General features: G+C 36.5%; 1 pseudogene; it reads left to right on the top strand.

Annotated features, from left to right (window-relative positions):
- Positions 1-15,996: 15,996 nt before the first annotated feature.
- On the top strand, positions 15,997-16,513 carry LOC100014131 (40S ribosomal protein S23-like; annotated as a pseudogene).
- Positions 16,514-18,321: the final 1,808 nt, after the last annotated feature.

The raw sequence follows: 18,321 nt of genomic DNA on the forward strand, positions 1-18,321 counted from the left end.
CCTTAACCAGCTTGGAGAAAAGAGCTTCTGGCACCAAGTCATCCTTCAGGGAAAGACTGATAATGATCACTAACGACATACTAGGGGCTCCTGCCTCACTCACTTCAAAGGCTTTCTCTCTTAATCAACATTAAATCATCATTTTGCCTGGGCTATAGAGACAGCTGTACACAATCTATTTGTTTTAAAACAGATTAAGGCTGGGTTTCTCTGCCAGCACACAAACTTCATAATGTTGCGTGTGCTTGAACATTTGTAACTTGGAGCAATTTTTTTTTTAATTTGGCTTCCCTAACCAGTGTTCCTATCTTGGGTCAGAGACTATATCTACACATGGCAAATACAGTGTACAATTTAGGCAATTATCCATCAAGTAACAACAGCCACACATACATACACACAAATACTCGTCATTTTTGCTTTAGTAATCCAGCTATCCCATGTCTTGAACAAAGTAGGCACTTAATAAATGCCGGTTGTGTTTAATTTAATTAAATTTTGCCTTTCACAATTTCATAGAAAAATAGGGTATCAATTCCCTACCTTAGTGTGGATACATCTTCGTAAAACCTTGCTGTTCCTTGATACAAACAATATGAGATCGTGTTACAATACCGAGATGCTAAACTTTTTCCCCATTCCTAAGATCAGCTGTGACATATATCCTAAGACTTTGAGGTTTGTTTTGATTTGTAACATTGGTGACCCAAATCTATTTATCAACTGGTGGTTCTAATCAGCCTGGAATGACTACAAAGACATTTTATTACCCAATTAAAGTAAAAGTTGATAAAGAGATAACTACTGAGTAATTAGCCCAGTGCCCTAAATTTCAGGATGAGACTTACTCAAATAATTTGCACAAGAGCTGATGAATGAATGAATGAAATAGCATTTATTTATTAACCAAGTACTCTATGCTGGGGAAACAAAGAAGAAAATGCTATAGCCCATGATCTCAAGGAGATATAGTATATCTAATGAGGAATATGTAATATTGATCCAGTATATTTAATAATTTGAAATTGCTTTGCCTGGTGATCATTGCTTCAACATCTCATCTAAAGGTAAAGAAGATTTCTTGGATTCTATTATAATGAACTAAACACATGTTCTTTTCTTCTAGTTGAATGTAGGTTGTTATCAATAGGCCATTCATTGTGCATTAGAAATTGTGATATCGTCTGAGTATTTATATTAGATAGGCATGTGCTATAATGGATAGAAAATTGGCCTTAAAATCTTAAAGATCTCCTTTGACATATTCTGTCATGTGATCCTAGGCAATTCGCAATCTTTCAATGCTCAAGACAAGTTTCTGATAACTATAAATTGTCTAGAGAAGTCCCCAACCTGCTTTAGTAGAGAAGGTTCCCAGACCTGGTAGTTTTCAAATGAAAACCTAGTTTTAAGCCCTATCCCTTTCAATATAAAGTTTAATCAATTTTTTGTACATAATTTGCAATGGTTTGTTGTGAATTGATACCCATAAAGTGCTGGCTGTTGATGGAATGTGAGATAGAAATTTGCAGCTTGAATATTTTCAAGAATGAATTAGACACCCATTTCTTTGAAATATCACTGCTACAGTTCTACCAGAAAGCTGAGGGATGGCCTTTATGGTTTAATGAAGCCATAATCTCTTTCAGAATTTCTTTATTATTTTTCCCTAATAGTAGAAATTTAGAAGACAATAATGGAATGGACTAAAAAAATATCCAAGATTTTCTTCCACCTCTAACATTCTTTGATCTTATGAATATAGTTAGAATAATACTCTACATACAACAAGCAATAAATAACATATTATTAAATTGAATTTACCTGAATTTAGTCTTCTTGTGCATATTTCATAGATAATTCTTCTTGACATATCTGAAAAACCTTACTTAGGAAATTATAATGGGAATTTTAAAAATATTTTATTAAATATTTTTATTTTTATTAAAGTAAACTTAGGTGATTGTTTTATTAAAATAATTTCTACTAAATGTTAGTAAGAATTGTTATATGTTCATTACAAACAGAAATTTTAAAATGTGTTTTACAAATACAAAGAATGAAAGTAAAGGGAAGAAACTGTAATTTAGTGGAGAAAATGAAGACCTTAGAAATGGTGGATGTTTTGTCTTTCTTACCTGTAGAAAGGGTCCCATTTGACCATAAATGGGCTGCATGAACAGAAACATATGTATCTTGGTTAAGACATCTCACAACTGAGATAATTCCAAAAAGTGAAGAGATATCCCATAAAAGAATCAAACTAAATCTAATGGTAGAGGGTGGGGGAAATTTGAGAGAAGTAAGCTTAGGAAACTTCTTTCTCTCTAAGAAGTATAATAAAGCTCAACCATGTAGCCAAGAGGAATAGGAACAAAAAACAGGATACCTTATGGCTCCTTCCCATCTTCCACACCAGCCTCAACTTTTCTCATCTGTCCCCGGGGGCCCTCCATGATCAAAGTGACGTCACATCCATGCAATTCATGGGCAGGGCATAGAGTCTGATATGTTTGTCACTAACATGGGGAGGATCACCAAAATGTGGCAGATAGTTCTTACCATGAGCTGCTCAGGTACGATCCTCCTGTCTAACCTGTCCAAGTGGAAGTAGAAGTCTAAAAGAACCCAGAACTGTTAGCAGCAATTATCAGAAGAGGGCAGGAGTTTACTTTGTAGGTTGATTGATATAATGACTATATGTTTCTGGCTTCAAAATGCCTGGAAATTTACCAAAGTCCCAGATCATGCAAAGGGAAATATTAGATTATTCCAGTCTACCAACTAGCATCAGTATTTGTTGAGTTTAAAGTCCAACTGGTTAATCATCCTGAGAGGTTTTATAGCTAATAGTTTATCCTCAGGCTCAAGGCTTCATATCACTAGAGGGATTTTCTTTTCCATCAGAGTGAAATATCTGGGGTTCAAGACCCAGAGAAAAATGCATCTGAATAATTTATGTGGCCTTCTCAGAAATGAAAAAAATTTCTTTTATATCATTATTATTCAACTGCTGGCTATTTTCCATCTTTTTCTTAGAGATATTAGAAACATCACCTTTGTAAACATGCAATCTATTCCTCATTACAATCTGCCTTCTCACCTCACACTTTCAGTCATCTTTTTGTGACTATAATCTTCATTTATAGGAATAAAGAATAAAGTTTATGCATTTAAATTTTTTTCTTTGAAGATGTGGACCTTGCGCATTATTGAAATGCCTAGGCAATCTGGCCAAAAATAGTATCAAAAGCTGTGATAACCTATGTGCCCTCAACTATGGCATATGCACACTGTTCAATAACTTTAAAATCTATAATAAGAAAGTTATTGCCAAGGTATACTGAGAAGAGCCCAAGAAAAAGAAATAGAAATAGAGCCAGACTATTAGCAAAGACACACACACACACACACACACACACACACACACACACACACACACACACACACACACACACACACCAATATCCTATAATATGCAAGAAGCATGTAAGTTCCTTGGGGGCAGGTGATATGTTTCACAACTCCCATTCCTGTCACAATGCCTTCCTCATGGCTGATGGTTAATAAGTATTTGTTGAATTAGATTAGATTGGTATTCGAGTTGGACAAGTCAGCTCACACAAAATGAAAATTTTATGTTACTTTTATAAACAGGGCTAAAGTCAGCTAGTCAAATCAACAAGCATTTATTAAGTGTTTACTAGATTACTAGAACAGATTCTGTACTAAATGCTGGAAATACCAGTGCAAGCAAAAAGAAAGACAATCCCTAACTACAAGGAGTGTTTGTTCTACTAAGGAAAGCAAACACCTAAAAAGGAGATGAGAAGGTATGGAGGGAGGAAAAAGGACCCTCATCAAGGAATGGTGGCAAGTCTGCGGAGAAGACTCAGGAACAGTACCTGAAGAAGACTGAAGGATGGTGGCCTGGGAAATTCCTCAAATAGAGAGAGGTTCCAGGAAGAGCTCACTGATGAGAGAAGAGGGCTACAGGCCTGGTGTCTCCAGTTTGAATCTGCTGCCCTGCCAGATTTCAGAACCATAAAGCAAGGTGCTAGGTACTCTCTGGTGTCTGCCCCCTCTCTCCCTTTTGCAAGACTCCTTTTGCATGTTGTCTTCCCTTTTAGATTGAAAGCGCATTGAGGGCAGAGAATGATTTTCTTTTTTCTAATTTTTATTTCTTTTCCAGATTACATGTTAATACAATTTCAAATAACTGTTTTCTGACATATTGCAATCCATGTTTTTTTCTCTCCACCCCTCCAATCTTCCCAAGGTGATAGGTAATATGGTATAGTTTATAAAGTTACATATGTGTTATCATACAATATATATTTCCATGTTTGCCATATTATGAAGAAAGACATTGCTTACACCACAGAAAAATTCATGGAAGAAATAAAGTGAAGGGTGGTATACCTCAATCTACATTCAGACTTCATCAGTTCCTTTTATGGCAGTGGACAGCCTTTTTCCCCATGAGTTCCTTGGAATTGTCCCGGATCTTTGCATTGCTCATAATAGTTAAGTCAGTCACAGTTGATCATCATATTTTCTTGCTGTTACTGTATACAAAGTTCTCCTGGTTCTGCTCACTTCACTTTGCATCACTTCATATAAATCTTTTCAAGTTATTTTTGTTCATCATTTTTATGGAGCAGCAGTAAGCTTTCTTTTAATTACATGAAGTAAATAATTTAGGGTAATAAACCTCTAAATCAATTTTTATTTGTAACATAATAATTGTATCCACAATGCCTGGTACATTGTAAGTGCTTTGAAAGCTTTATTAGGCTATAGTAAGTAGTTGAAGTAATTTTCTAGAAGTGAGAAGGCAGCTAAGGCATGGCGACCAACTCCAGAGAATATGCAGAAGCAAGCAACGAAAGGAAAAGATGGAGATACTAGGCATAAGAAATATACTTCTTCAATATTTTAAAGACCTATAATTAGATCAATGTGAGTACTCCATTTTCTAATATCATGCCACACCTCATCTTCCACCTATATTTTATGGAATATTCTCATAAGTTACTGTAGCCAGAAGTGTTCTTCTCCTTTTGGTCAACCTTAGAGTCCTGGGATCATAAATCCAGAGTTAAAAGTTCCTCATAAATTATCTAGCCCAATCCAGTGCTCTCCAAATCTTAGCTAAGACAATTTATTGTTGATCAGCTGATTTATGATATGGATCGATATCTAAGTTTTCTCTGCATCCTGGTTGGATCAGCCAAAGTTTGAACTCTCTGAATCTGACTTTTAAGGATGGAGAAGAGAATGACTTTCATACTACATTGAAAAATTGGAGTAGCATTTTGTTACAAGATCCAAAATACATGTTGGCCAGGGTGGAGCTTGGCGAGTGGTATGATGTTGATATGTAAAATATAATAGAAATAGACAACATGATAATATATTTAAATGATATGTCTTTTGAAAAACAGCTATTAGACAACCTTTTATTAGTCTGTTGAAATATTTAAAGTAAGGTCTAGACCTTTACCATAGAGTCAGATAAGTCTTAAGCAAAGTGGTTATCAGCCAAATTTGTCTATAGTGACCTAACTCTCATTTCTCTTTCTTCCAAATATTCTTTGGTCATTCCATCATCTGGAGCCTTCATGGTACTCCTTTGCCTCCTGGACCTTCCAGTGCTACATTGCTTATTACTCCCATACTTATCTTGCATTAAGGAATAAGGCAAAGGGTAGTTGGGTAGCTCAGTGGATTGAGAGCCAGACCTAGAGGTCTTAAGTAAAAATCTGACCTCAGACACTTTCTAGCTTTATGACCCTGGGCAAGTCACTTAACCTCCATTGCTTAGCCCTTACCACTCTTCTGCCTTGGTACCAATACACAGTATTGTGAAATACAATACACAGTATTATGAAACACAATACACAGTAAGGTGAAAGGTAAGAGTTGAGAAAAAAAAGAGTAAGGCAGAGAGGGATACTCAATAGAATCCCATTGGGACACCCTAAGAAATCACCAAATAGGCAACCGGCTATTTTACTTTCATGTAAGACTAGCTCAGTAATCTATTGAAAATTGATTGGCCTAGTTTGTTCTTCTATATCTTCCCACATTTCCTAATTTGATACACAAAATTTGCTAAAAATCATAGAAGCAATCTTGCCATGATAATCACTCAAGAAATCAGCAGCATGATTTGTATAACATTGGAATAACTTGTCTTGTGACATAGGAATTTTCCTTCTTTTAGGAAGTCAGTAAAAAGTTTCAAGTCCCAGCTATGTTCTAGCCATTATGCTAAGCACTTAAGGTATCAATATGAAAAAGAAAGTTGCTTTCTGCCTTTAGGGAGTTAACACTTTAATGGGGAAAAACATCCTCTCCCCCCCCAAAAAAAAGTCTGAAAGGGGGAAGGGAATGTACCCAGAATGGAGACATAATAGATAAGTTGTAGAAGTTCAAAAGAGGTCCAAAAGGTAGGAAATGGTGTAACTGGCTTTGGACCCCTCCCTAAATGGAAATTGAAGAGTTTATGGCTCTGCCACCCAATCAGAGAGGCAGAGGATAATGGATCTCTGAGAATATTCATAACTAGGGTCTGAATGAAAACTTAGTAGGTGGTTTATATCCCATTAGAATGAAACTCCTTAAAGTTGTGTATAGTTCACAGGAGCAAAGATTAGAACTGAAAGAATCTTAGATGCCATTGAGCATACATAATTGCTTTATTTTTACAAATGATGAAACTGAGACCCAGGGAAGTTAAATCACTTGCCCAGATGTTATACTTCTAGAAATCATCTGGAAGGTTCAAACACAAGTCTTCCTAATTTCAAGTAAAGCATTCTATTGTACTACCTAGCTGCCTACATTTTTCTCTTTGTCTTTGTACCCCTAGCATCTAGCTCAGGCCCTTACATAAATTAAGTACTTTATAAATATAGGTGGCAATAGGTTGAATTGGACTGGATTCAGTCATTTGAGACAGGACTCATGTTTTAAGCAATGAATGAACTAGATGACCTTTGAGATCCTTTACAAGTCTTCAGACTCATAGTACAGTTTAGGGGCAGGTGATGGTGTCATGTATAGAGTGTGGGACTAGAATCAAGATTTAGATTCAGACTCAAGCATTCACTAGCTACATGACCTTGGGCAAGTCACCTAACCTCTGCCTGCTTCAGTTTACTCAATGGTATAATGGAGATAAAAATAGCACCAAACTCACAGGGCTATTGTGAAGATCAAAAGGAATAATGTTTGGAGTAGTTAGCACCGTGCTCGACACATAGTAGGTCCTTAAAAATACTTGTTTCCTTCTTTATTTTCAACATACAGTTTCTTCCTCATTAAGCTGAAATCCATACCTGTTGAATTATTTTCCTTCTCCATTCTATATATCAAATATTCCAATTTTTCAAACAGAATATAAAGTAGGCAAGAGAAAGTAACAGATTTGTTGATTCTAGAATATAATAAAAACAACAACAGAGAACATGGAATGTTAACCCTGGAAAGTACCTCAGAGATCATATAGTCATATGCACTCTTATTAGCAAAGGAGGAAACTGAGAACAAAAGAACTTCAATAAATTTTCCAAAATCACCAACCTCATTAGTAGAATCTTAAGGACTACAGTCACTGATTCCTTCGGTCTTATGCTTGTTCAACACCTTTTTAGTACTTTATATTTTATATTTCTTGATTGAATGAAAGAAGTTTCATTTTTAGTACTAAAAAACCCCCAAGACTATATAATTTTAAAAATAAATAGTGTCGTATCTTTATTCCACATCTGGAAACTACAAACAAAATGTCATTAGATTATTTTTTAAAGTAATGCAGACTGCCTAAATATGCAAAGTGAGTTAGAGAATTAAAGTTGTTATCCGGATACTTCAGGGACCAAAAAAATCCCTTCACGTTCTCCTGAATTCTCTAGGAAGCAACAAGTTGTGTTTTAGCCTGAATTACATGAATAATTGGCTTGAATTTTCCAATTCATTTTGCATGGTAGACACAGTCTGAGTGAGAAAATGATATCTATTATAAAGAGACCTCAAAAGGCTGAATGATCAGGGTCAAAAAATGGAGAACAAAGCCAAATGTTTACTCAAAATCAAACCCAGAAGTTCTTTTGATATTCACAAAAAGAATGATCATTTTGAATGTCTTTTCACCTTCTGGTTTGAGATAGAACTATAACTAGAAATGCTGAAATGCTTTAGGGAAAGCAGTAAAACAAAAACAAGCTTTCTTGTAAGACTTCCAGATGAAAGGCTTTGCAATAAGCATTTAATCATGTGGATGCTGGTTCAGGCCAAACTGAACCTCAAAGGTTTACCTATCTTTTGATATTTAGAGTTCCCAATGAAAAATGAATTTTAGTGCAACTATGGCAGGAGATGGAATGGGAAATAATTTGTATATAGAAAATAAATCTTCATGCTAAACACTGGACAACAAACTTTCCCTACAGAGACAGTGTAGTAGGTAGTCATGAAAGCTCTATCTCCAGTGCTTTTTGGATGCGGTCTTATTATTTTGTTTTTGTAGCCTCCTGTTCTTGTTCCTTTGAGATCCGTCCAAGTTTCTTTCAAAGCTTGAACTTGAGGGACGTTAATTTTCCTTACTGCCTTAAAAATCCTCCGCCTGGTATTTCACAGAGATAATGGCTCTTTTAGGAAAATGGGCACATGTAGTGGAGGTGAAGAAGAGGTTGGAGTAGGTGGGGTGGAGACGGGGGTGATAGGTCCCTGAACTGTTGTGAAGTACCTGATGAGGGCAGCACCTCTGTGACAAAGCCAGAATGGAACCAAAACAAAGCTACTTATAAACTGCTTGCTCACCAGAGAGGTGACACTTCTCCACAGTGTATTAGCTCTGGAAAAGACTTTGTAAAGGCTCCAATTTAATGCCCTTCATTTAAGAGATTAAGAACTCCAAACTCACAAAAGTACAAGGAATTGTATAAGAGCAGAACAGTAAGATAGAACCAGAATTTGAACCTGAGTCTTCAGATTGCTAGTCCAATGGTCTATTGAATGTGTAGGCTCATAGATTAAGAGGCAGATTGGTACCTTAGAAGCTGAGTTCGAGCCCTGCATTTTATATTTTGGGGAAACTGGCTGATTAAAATGTTTCTTCTAGGGACAATCATGGTGGGGCATGTAGGTGGCTCAACTAATAGAGAGCCAGACCTGGAAATGGAAAGTCTTGGGTTCAAATCTGGACTTAGAAACTTCCTAGCTGTGTGACCTGGGCAAGTCACTTAATTCCATTTGCCTAGCCATTACTGCTCTTCTACCTTGGAACTTTCAAGACAGAAATTAAGAATTTTTTTAAAAAAGTAAAAATAAACCAATCAAGACAGACAAACAAAAGGTAATGCCAACTCAGAATAGGCAGTATTTTTAACTAAAGAAGAAAAATGGTGTTCCAAAGGTCTTCATACAATTTTATTATCAAATATTTTGAGGGCATCCTATATAATCTTAAATAAGGACTTAAAAAATTAAGATAGCATTTCATAGAGGAAAGACTGTGAAGCCAAAGGGTATGGGTTCAAATTTTGGCTCTATTAGTACATGCATGATGCAGTCAAATATGGAATGGTATAAGACTAAATTTTAAGGGAGAAGACCAAGGTTCAAATCTCACCTCAAACACTTTAGTTGGCCATGAGCGAATCAGTCAGTTACCTTGCACTTATAAATACATACTATGTTTTGGGCACTATGCTAAGCCCTGGGGAAACAAAGTCAAAACAAATAATTAGTTAATCTCTCTCTATCTGTTTCCATTTTTGTAAAATGAGAGGGAGGGCTATTCTCAATTTCCTCTAAGGTCCTTCCCAGCTCTAAACCTTGATGGACAAGGGACTTGAGACAAGCTATAATTGTGATATGGTTTCATTTGTGACAGCAATGGTCATACATGTTCTGCTGACTTCAGATTGAGAATGACTGGTTTCAACCAGCTGAAATAAGCAGAGTTGCTTTCTCTATTTTTATGTAGAGTGTTGCCAGTGGGATTTTGAGTTCAGTGCTATAGAAGTAGATTTCATTGCTGCTTTTTGCTGGTTGTTTTTCTTTTTATATTTTTAAGAATGGATATCACTCCAAGAAAACATGAAAAAGTTGTATTTATTATAGAACCCATTTTAATTATTCTTGGAGATCTTGCTGTGAAAATTCAATATGATAGAGTCAAATATTACAAAATCAAACCTACAATGAATCAGGATAGGCTGCATGAAAGCTCAAAGGAAAGCATGGTCAAAAATTAAAAACAGCACCAAGAAGTGACAAACGATGGCTGTAAACCAGCCTAATCCTCAGAGATTAAATGAAGACCTCAGCTGCTGGATGAATTATTGTTGGATTCTTTTTAGTGTGGCATAGTCTTCTTGAAGTTGAAAGGATATTGAGAAAACCACTAAAATAATATCAGCTAATCATTTCCATGAAAGGGAAAAAAAGCTGATAGGGTCCAAAAGATGATAAGGAGAAAGGAGCCATGAATACTTCTCACAGAGATGCCTCTGTGTTCTGCAGAAGGCCACAGCAAGACTGTTTATGTAAGTAGCAGGTGGATATCTGGGAATGACCTATGGTGCCTTGAATTGCTTGGGTTTACAGAGGAGCCTTAAAATTTTTTTGTGTAATGCTTTTACATAAACAACATTCTGTGGGAAAGAAATGCCTCCTAAATATGAGGTAATGCTTAGCACTGTACTCTATAAAAATCTTTCTCTATTGTAATAAATCAGACCTATGTGAAGCTGCCCAGCCTGACCCCAACTTAGTGATTCATTCACTTCAGTGTTCAGACCCTAACAATCCAGAGCTGGCAAAAAAAAAAAAACAACTTCATATGAAAGACAATATAAAGACTGGAGTACTGGAGGTAGAGAAAAGTTCATTTTTAATGATAAATTTCACTTTTTTTTTTCTTGCAAGGGCATATTGAAACCCATTGTCAGAAAAAAAATCAGGTGAGTATATATGATTTGGCCATCTTTGTGAGACTATAAAACACCCATCCAAAAGTTCTGGGTAAGTTATTTTATTCTCTGTGGGGACAATTCTTCCACCAAGGGAATGATGTACTCTGATAAGTCTATTCCTATACTAAGAAATAAAATTCTTCCAGAGTTACAAAAGTTCCCAGATGAATATAGACTACTACTAAAGAACCTTTACTTTGAAAAAAAAAGAACAACTTTCCCTTCCATCTAAGAATCAACACTGTGTATTGGTTTCAAGGTAGAAGAGCAGTAAGGGCTAGGCAATGGGGACTAAGTGACTTGCCCAGTGTCATAAAGTTAGGAAATATCTGAGGCCAGATTTGAACCTAGGACCTCCCCTCTTTAGGCGTGTCTCTCAATCCACCGAGCTACCTTGTTGCCCCCAACCTTTATTTCTTTAGACTATTTCAACAAGAAGTTTTCATAAATATGCTTTGATGGCCTAGGAAATTGTTTGATTTGAATTCAACTAAAACCTGTAGCTTATAATCAATGCTATACTTGTAAAAATGGATTATTTGCCAAAAATGGACAATAATGTAATATAAATATGACTCATGATGAAAAATTAGAGAATGTGACAAAAAACTGCAAAATCAAATGCCTAATCATAGTAAAAACAAATAATTTCAGCAAAAGAATATGTATTAGAGATTTAAATTTTTCAATGTAAAATGTTGTAAAGTCCTTCAAGAAGTATACAATGAAGGAGGAAATTATATAATAAGAAAGATGAAGCTCTGACCTATATAGTGTGTTATCAAAGGGGACCTTTCTCTCTTCATTACTCAAATTCACATATACTTTCTGCCAGGAGTTCAACACAGATGGACAGCCATTGACTGGGAGTAGAAGGAAGCACAGAAACCTCAAAGAGCATGGGCATGAAGCTGTAATAACCAATGAGTGCTATGACTGGAGGTCAGAACTGTCAACATGTCCTAATTCTACAGGAGAGATAGAGACTAGAAGATGTGAAGAGAAAACATTCAGACTTGATAAAAGGTTGTCATTTTTGTTCAGTCATTTCAGTCATTCCCAACTCTTTCTAACCTCATTAAGGACATTCTTAGCAAAGATCCTAGAGTGGTTACCGTTTCCTTCTCCAGTTCATTTTACAGATGAGGAAACTGAGGCAAATAGGGTTAAATGACATCCTTGAGTCACACAGCTAGTAAGTATCTGAGGCCAAATTTGAACTCAGGAAGATGAGTCTTCCTGACTCCAGAAACTGTGTTCTCTCTTCTCTCCCACCTAGTTGCCTTGTTACAAAGCTAAAGTCAAAACAATGAGCATTTATTAATGCTTATTTGTTCCAGGTACTGTGCAACATTAGTATTAAGGGGGACCTGGAAAAGTCTTCTTATAGAAGTTAGGAATTTAGCTGAGACATGGAAGAAGTCAGGGAAACCAGGGACCAAAAATGAGATTGGTGACCAATAAAATGATGAGGAGACAGTCAATGAAATGCACAGAATGAGAAGATGGCACATTTCTCTGAGGCAATTGGAAAGGTAGGAAAAGGACAGATTATAAAGGACTTTAAAGGTCAAACATATTTGATCCTAGAAGGAATAGAGAGCCACAGGAGGTTACTCTGACTTCGTCAGACCTGTGCTATAGAAAGATTGGTGTGCCAGGTGATTGAAGAATGGACTGAGTTTAAGAGAGAATAATCGCAGAGAGACCAACCAACAGGCTTTTGCAGCGGTCCTTGGGTAAGATGGGAAGACCCTGGATAAAAGAAAAAAAAGGGAATGTATATGAGAGATGTTGAGAAGGTAGAATGGACAAGACTTGGTAACAGATGGAATACGAGGAATTAGAGAGAAGAGTCATGATAGATGATAGAGAGAATAGTGGTGTTCTCAGTAGTATTAGAGAAGTTAGTAAGAGAAAAAGTTTTGGGGGGTAAGAATGAATTCAATTTTGGTCATGTTGACCTTAAGATTTATATGAAGTATCCTGTTTGAGAGGTCCAATAGGAAAATCCAAGAAAAGAGGTTTGATGTCAGGAGAAAGTGTAAGAAAGGATAAATAGATCTGAGTATTATGTGCATAGCAATGATAAGTGAATGCATAGGAGCTAAAGAGATACCAAGTAAAATAGTTTAGGAGTACAGAAGAAACATTGGGTCCACCAATATTTAGCAGATTAAAACAAAGGAAACTGAGGAGTGATCAGATGGATTGGTAGAGAAACAGGAGAGGAATATTGCAAATTTTTAGAGAGAAAAGAGTATTAAGGAGAAGGTTATCTACAGTATCGAAGGCTACAAGGAAGTCAAGAACAATAAGAATTGAGAAACAGCCATTAGATTTGACAATTAAAAGATCATTGGTAAATTTGATGAAAGCAGTTTCAGTTCTTATGCAACCCTATTACTGTAGATACCATTGGGTTGGTGAACTGAGGGGATCTTGATAGCATCATTTTCCATTTTCTTTGTTTCTTGGCTGTATTCCTGAAATGAGTTAAAGACACCCCATTCTCTCTCTTTACCTTAAGTCATAGCCTGCAACCACATTTGAAGAGCTGGGACCACAACCAAAAGGATATCTAAGAAATAACTAGAGGTGGGTATTTTTTTCCAACTATATATTATACAAAATAAATGATGGGATCACACCATTCCAAAGTTCTGAATCTATGAATGAAAATGAGCCATAATTTAAAAGGGACAAAAAGGTATAGATGGGTTGGGAACTGAAGAGTTAAGTACAGACAAAATATTTGAATAATTGAATATAATTCTATTTCAATTTCAGCCCTTGCCAGTGGGTTTAATTCAAATTTCTTAGTGCTGCCACAAAACATTGGACACTATAGCCTTTTGGGAAAGCTATTCCTTGTGTATGCTATAGAGAATATAATAAGGACCCTGGACAAGTGACTTAAGAAGAATAATAGCAGTGATCATAAAAATGCTTCCATTGATATTAAATTAACTCAGAATGTCTGACTTTGACCACACAAAATTGGATAGAGCTCATTTCCTCACCCTTAGTTTGTTCTCTATCAGTTATGTGTTAAATGTCCTTGCTTGTTTTTGTTGTGTTTTTTTATCCTGGGGTTTTTAATTATAGATATTATTTGAAGAAAAGATACAAGTTTTTGTAACTCTTAGAGACATGTTTAACCACTCTAAGAAATAGAGTAGAAGATGGTAGAAAAGTTTTAAGGTTTATTCTAGTTTGGTGGATAACTGATATCATATTATCTTGCTGGATAAATTAACACAGTGACATGCTGTCCACCTGTAGACATACAGAAAATAACATTCACATCATATTAAGGCAAAGAAATCACGAGCCTCACTTTAAAATGATATTCATACTTCTTGTCTCACTGATTTATCATGAAGAAAGAAGTATGTGGCAAACCCAAAGTGCTATCTAAACATGAATTATTAACTGCCAATGCCTCATGGTGGTGAGAAGATGACCCTGGAGTCTCTAAGACAATATCAATGATGACTACTCTGTAAAAAAAGTTCCACCATTTGTTAACCCGGGAACAGTCTAGCTTTGAAGGAATAAAGAACATACAAAAACATGTTATTTGCATTGCAATATACAAGTGAGTACACAAATTGGTATATTGTCCAGAGTCAGAAAGCCAAAGAAAGGGCTTACATCAATTGGATTGATTGTCTTGATAGTAATAATAACTGACATTTATATAGTACTTCGAAGTTTGCAAAGTATTTTATGAATCATCAGTCTTGGGAGGTAAGAACTATTACTATGTCCATTTTGCAAATTAGGAAAATGAGGGATAAAGTTAAATAAGATGCCCAGGGTCTCACAGCAAATGAATATCTGGAGTTAGACTTGAACTTAGTCTTTCTAATGTCAGGTTTAGCATTATATCTACTATTCCATCTAGACTAGCATCATGCTAAATGTAGGCTGATGAATTTTTCAGCCCGACATACCTTGAAGACAATTTGCCAAGTCACATAGGGTTGGGATCTTCATCAATGAAGAATATAACCATTCCAAGGAGCTCATAGCTCTTTTATCTTTCCAAGGAATAGCATATAACCATTTCTTTATCTTAACTATCCATAGTAGTCATAATAAGTAGATAACTACTGAGTTTCTTTCCCCTTTTTACTTTGTAATAATAATGACTCGCACTTATATAGCATTTTAAGGTTTGCAAAATATTTTGTATACAATATCACATTTTATCTTCACAACAGACCTATTATTTGGTTATCACCCTCCTTTTACAGATGAGAAAACTGAGGCTGAAAGAGAGTAAATAATTTGCTACATCTCACATCTAGTAAGTATGTGAGGACAGATCCAAACTCAGTAGAGTTTCCCTTCCCTAAATCTAATCTCTCTCCACTATGCAACATTGTCTCTCAATGGCCAAAATCAGGACAGAACCAGCGAAGAACTTCAGAGCTGTATCTAGGGGCAGCTAGGTGGTTCAGTGGATAGAAAGTCAGACCTGAAGATGGAGGTCTTTGGTCCAAATCTGGCCTCAACTTCAGATGCTTCTTAGCTATGTGACCCTTGACAAGTCACTTAATCCCATTTGTCTAGTCCTTCTCGATCTTCTGCCTTGGAACCAATACTTTTAAGACAGAAGAAAAGAGTTAAAAAACCAAACAAATAAACTCTATCTACCATGGTGCAAAGGGGGTTTTGCTTCTGGAGCATTGACATATTGGGGGAAATGGAGTAATTGCTCCCCAGGAGGGAAGATTTTCATGCTTTCTCCCTACCTTCATGATCCTCTAGATCCATGGGCATGAGATTCTCTGGAGAGTGGTTTACTTCTGTCCAGGTGCAATAACACTTGCAGTGGCATATTCTTTGAAACAGCATAGCTTCTCTCCCAACTAAATTGTCTCTTTGTACTCTAGACCTCCTCTTCCTCCCCCACATTACTCACCACCACCCCAATCACATAGGAATTTGGACTTTTGCCTGGAATGCTAGCCTCTGATAAGAAAGCTTTCACGCTTTCTGTTCTCTTGGCCCTGACAGCGACAGCATGGGTAAGTGCCGAGGTCTTCGTACTGCCAGAAAGCTTCGAAGCCATAGAAGAGACCAAAAGTGGCATGACAAACAGTACAAGAAAGCCCATTTGGGCACTGCCCTGAAGGCCAACCCTTTTGGAGGAGCATCTCATGCAAAAGGGATTGTCTTGGAATAAATTGGTGTGGAGGCTAAGCAGCCCAATTCTGCCATTCGGAAGTGTGTGAGAGTCCAGCTAATTAAGAACAGCAAAAAAAATCACTGCCTTTGTTCCCAATGATGGCTGCTTGAACTTTATTGAGGAAAACGATGAAGTTTTGGTTGCTGGGTTTTGTCGGAAAGGTCACGCTGTTGGTGATATTCCTGGAGTCCACTTCAAAGTTGTAAAAGTTGCAAATGTTTCTCTTCTGGCCTTGTACAAAGGCAAGAAGGAAAGACCAAGATCATAAAAATTGTGTGATGCCTTTACCATAGTAAAAAATTTTCATGTAAAAAAAAAAAGGAAAGCTATCACCCTTTTTTGACTACAACTGAGCCACCACACTGCTTCCAAGACATTTCCACATCATTCCAACCCATGCATACTCTAAGCCCACCCATTCTTGTGCCCCTAACTCGCTTTCATATGCCATCTTCCCATGTTCTAATATAACCCTCACGAAGGTAAGATCTGTCTTTGTTTGTATTTGCGTCCCCAGATTGTGGTACAATACCTGCCATATATCAAGTGCTTGGTAACTGCTTTTTCATTCACTTATTCAGGTGCAGCTGTAGAGGGTTGTAGTTCTAAAGAGCTTAGGCTCAACTCTGACTTCCTCCAAGCTATCTTTCACACCAATCAACCAATAACGTCCCCTTTGTACAACTACCCAATCTGAGAAGTCCCCGAGCTTGTCAAGTGGAATGAGCCATTGTATCCAGTGCCACCCTGGCATATCCTGGCACACTTCCAGAACCAGCTCTATGCCTTCTTCCTTTCAGGAGGTGACAGAGCCTCCTCATCCTTGAGACAGGATATCCAAGTCCACTGTATATACACTCTAAAAAAACCGTGCTTACAACTGTCACATGAAAGAATTTGCAAAGTTACATTTCCACACTGTTCGGGCTTCCTCCATGTCCTGACAATAACCAGACTATATGCTTCACTTGTTCTGAAGCCATATATAAATAATAGAAAGATATAAGGAAAAAAACAAACGGCCGTCCAAAAAGAGGGACTGTAAATCATGTCCCATGGCAGGTTTTTCTTCAAGAACTTCTGAACTGTTCCTGAGCGATAATAATATCTACTATGAAAGAGCCAACTCAAAACACTGTACTGAGGTACTAAAATATGGAGAGAAGGAAGACAAAAAGAAATAGGAGACCCTGATGCCTTGCCTCAAGAAGCTAATAATCGAATGGCAATAAAAGCTGGGGGGATAGGGAGGGTGTAGAAAACAGAAGGATCTGGAACACCAAAAATGACAGTATCTACAGTACATTACAGACTTACATAGAAGCTAGTGCAAATTAAAAATGGTATGGGGACAAAGAAAAAATTCCAATAACCTGGAACCACTCATTGGAATCCACCATTCCAATTTGACTTTAAATTCTGATTTTTATGCCTTTCATATAAACAACATATCCATAGGCTTATAAATATAATTCAGTGGATGCCCGCCTGGTGCAGTACATAGTATCAGACTTGGAATTGGGAAGATCTGAGTTCAAATCCTGACTCGGATATTTAGATGTGGGACCCTGAACAGATCTTTCAGTCTCAATTTCCTCATCAATAGAATGGGGACAATAAGAGTCCCTACCTCAAAGGATCGTTGTGAGAGACTGGCCTTTGCAAACCTTAAAGTGTTATAAACTGCAAGCTATTATTATTATTATTATTATTATTATTATTATTATTATTATTATTTAGGCAATTCCATCATGAATGAAAGAGAAAATCCCAATATTTATGGAGAAAGAAAAGATTTGAAACTTATAGGTTCATCTCTTTTCACATGTTTTTAGAATAATAGAGGAGAGAGAGAGAAAGTGATGATTTGGGGGTACAAGTGAAATTAATCAAAGGTCCAGGACTTGTTTGTAGTGACAAATCTCCCAAATTTCAGGAAATTCTTGGGGACTTGTGATTATTATAGTCAACATACCTAAAATTCTATAAATATCATAAAAATTGTAAATAAATCAGCTTTGGTGATATTGTTATTTTTATTATAATATGATTCTCTAAGTAATCATTAGGAACTTAAACCTACAGTGTCCCATTTTATCTATATAATTCACATCAAGAAAACATACTTTTTGA

Source organism: Monodelphis domestica, chromosome 6 (assembly GCF_027887165.1).
Source record: "Monodelphis domestica isolate mMonDom1 chromosome 6, mMonDom1.pri, whole genome shotgun sequence".
NCBI lineage: Eukaryota > Metazoa > Chordata > Mammalia > Didelphimorphia > Didelphidae > Monodelphis > Monodelphis domestica.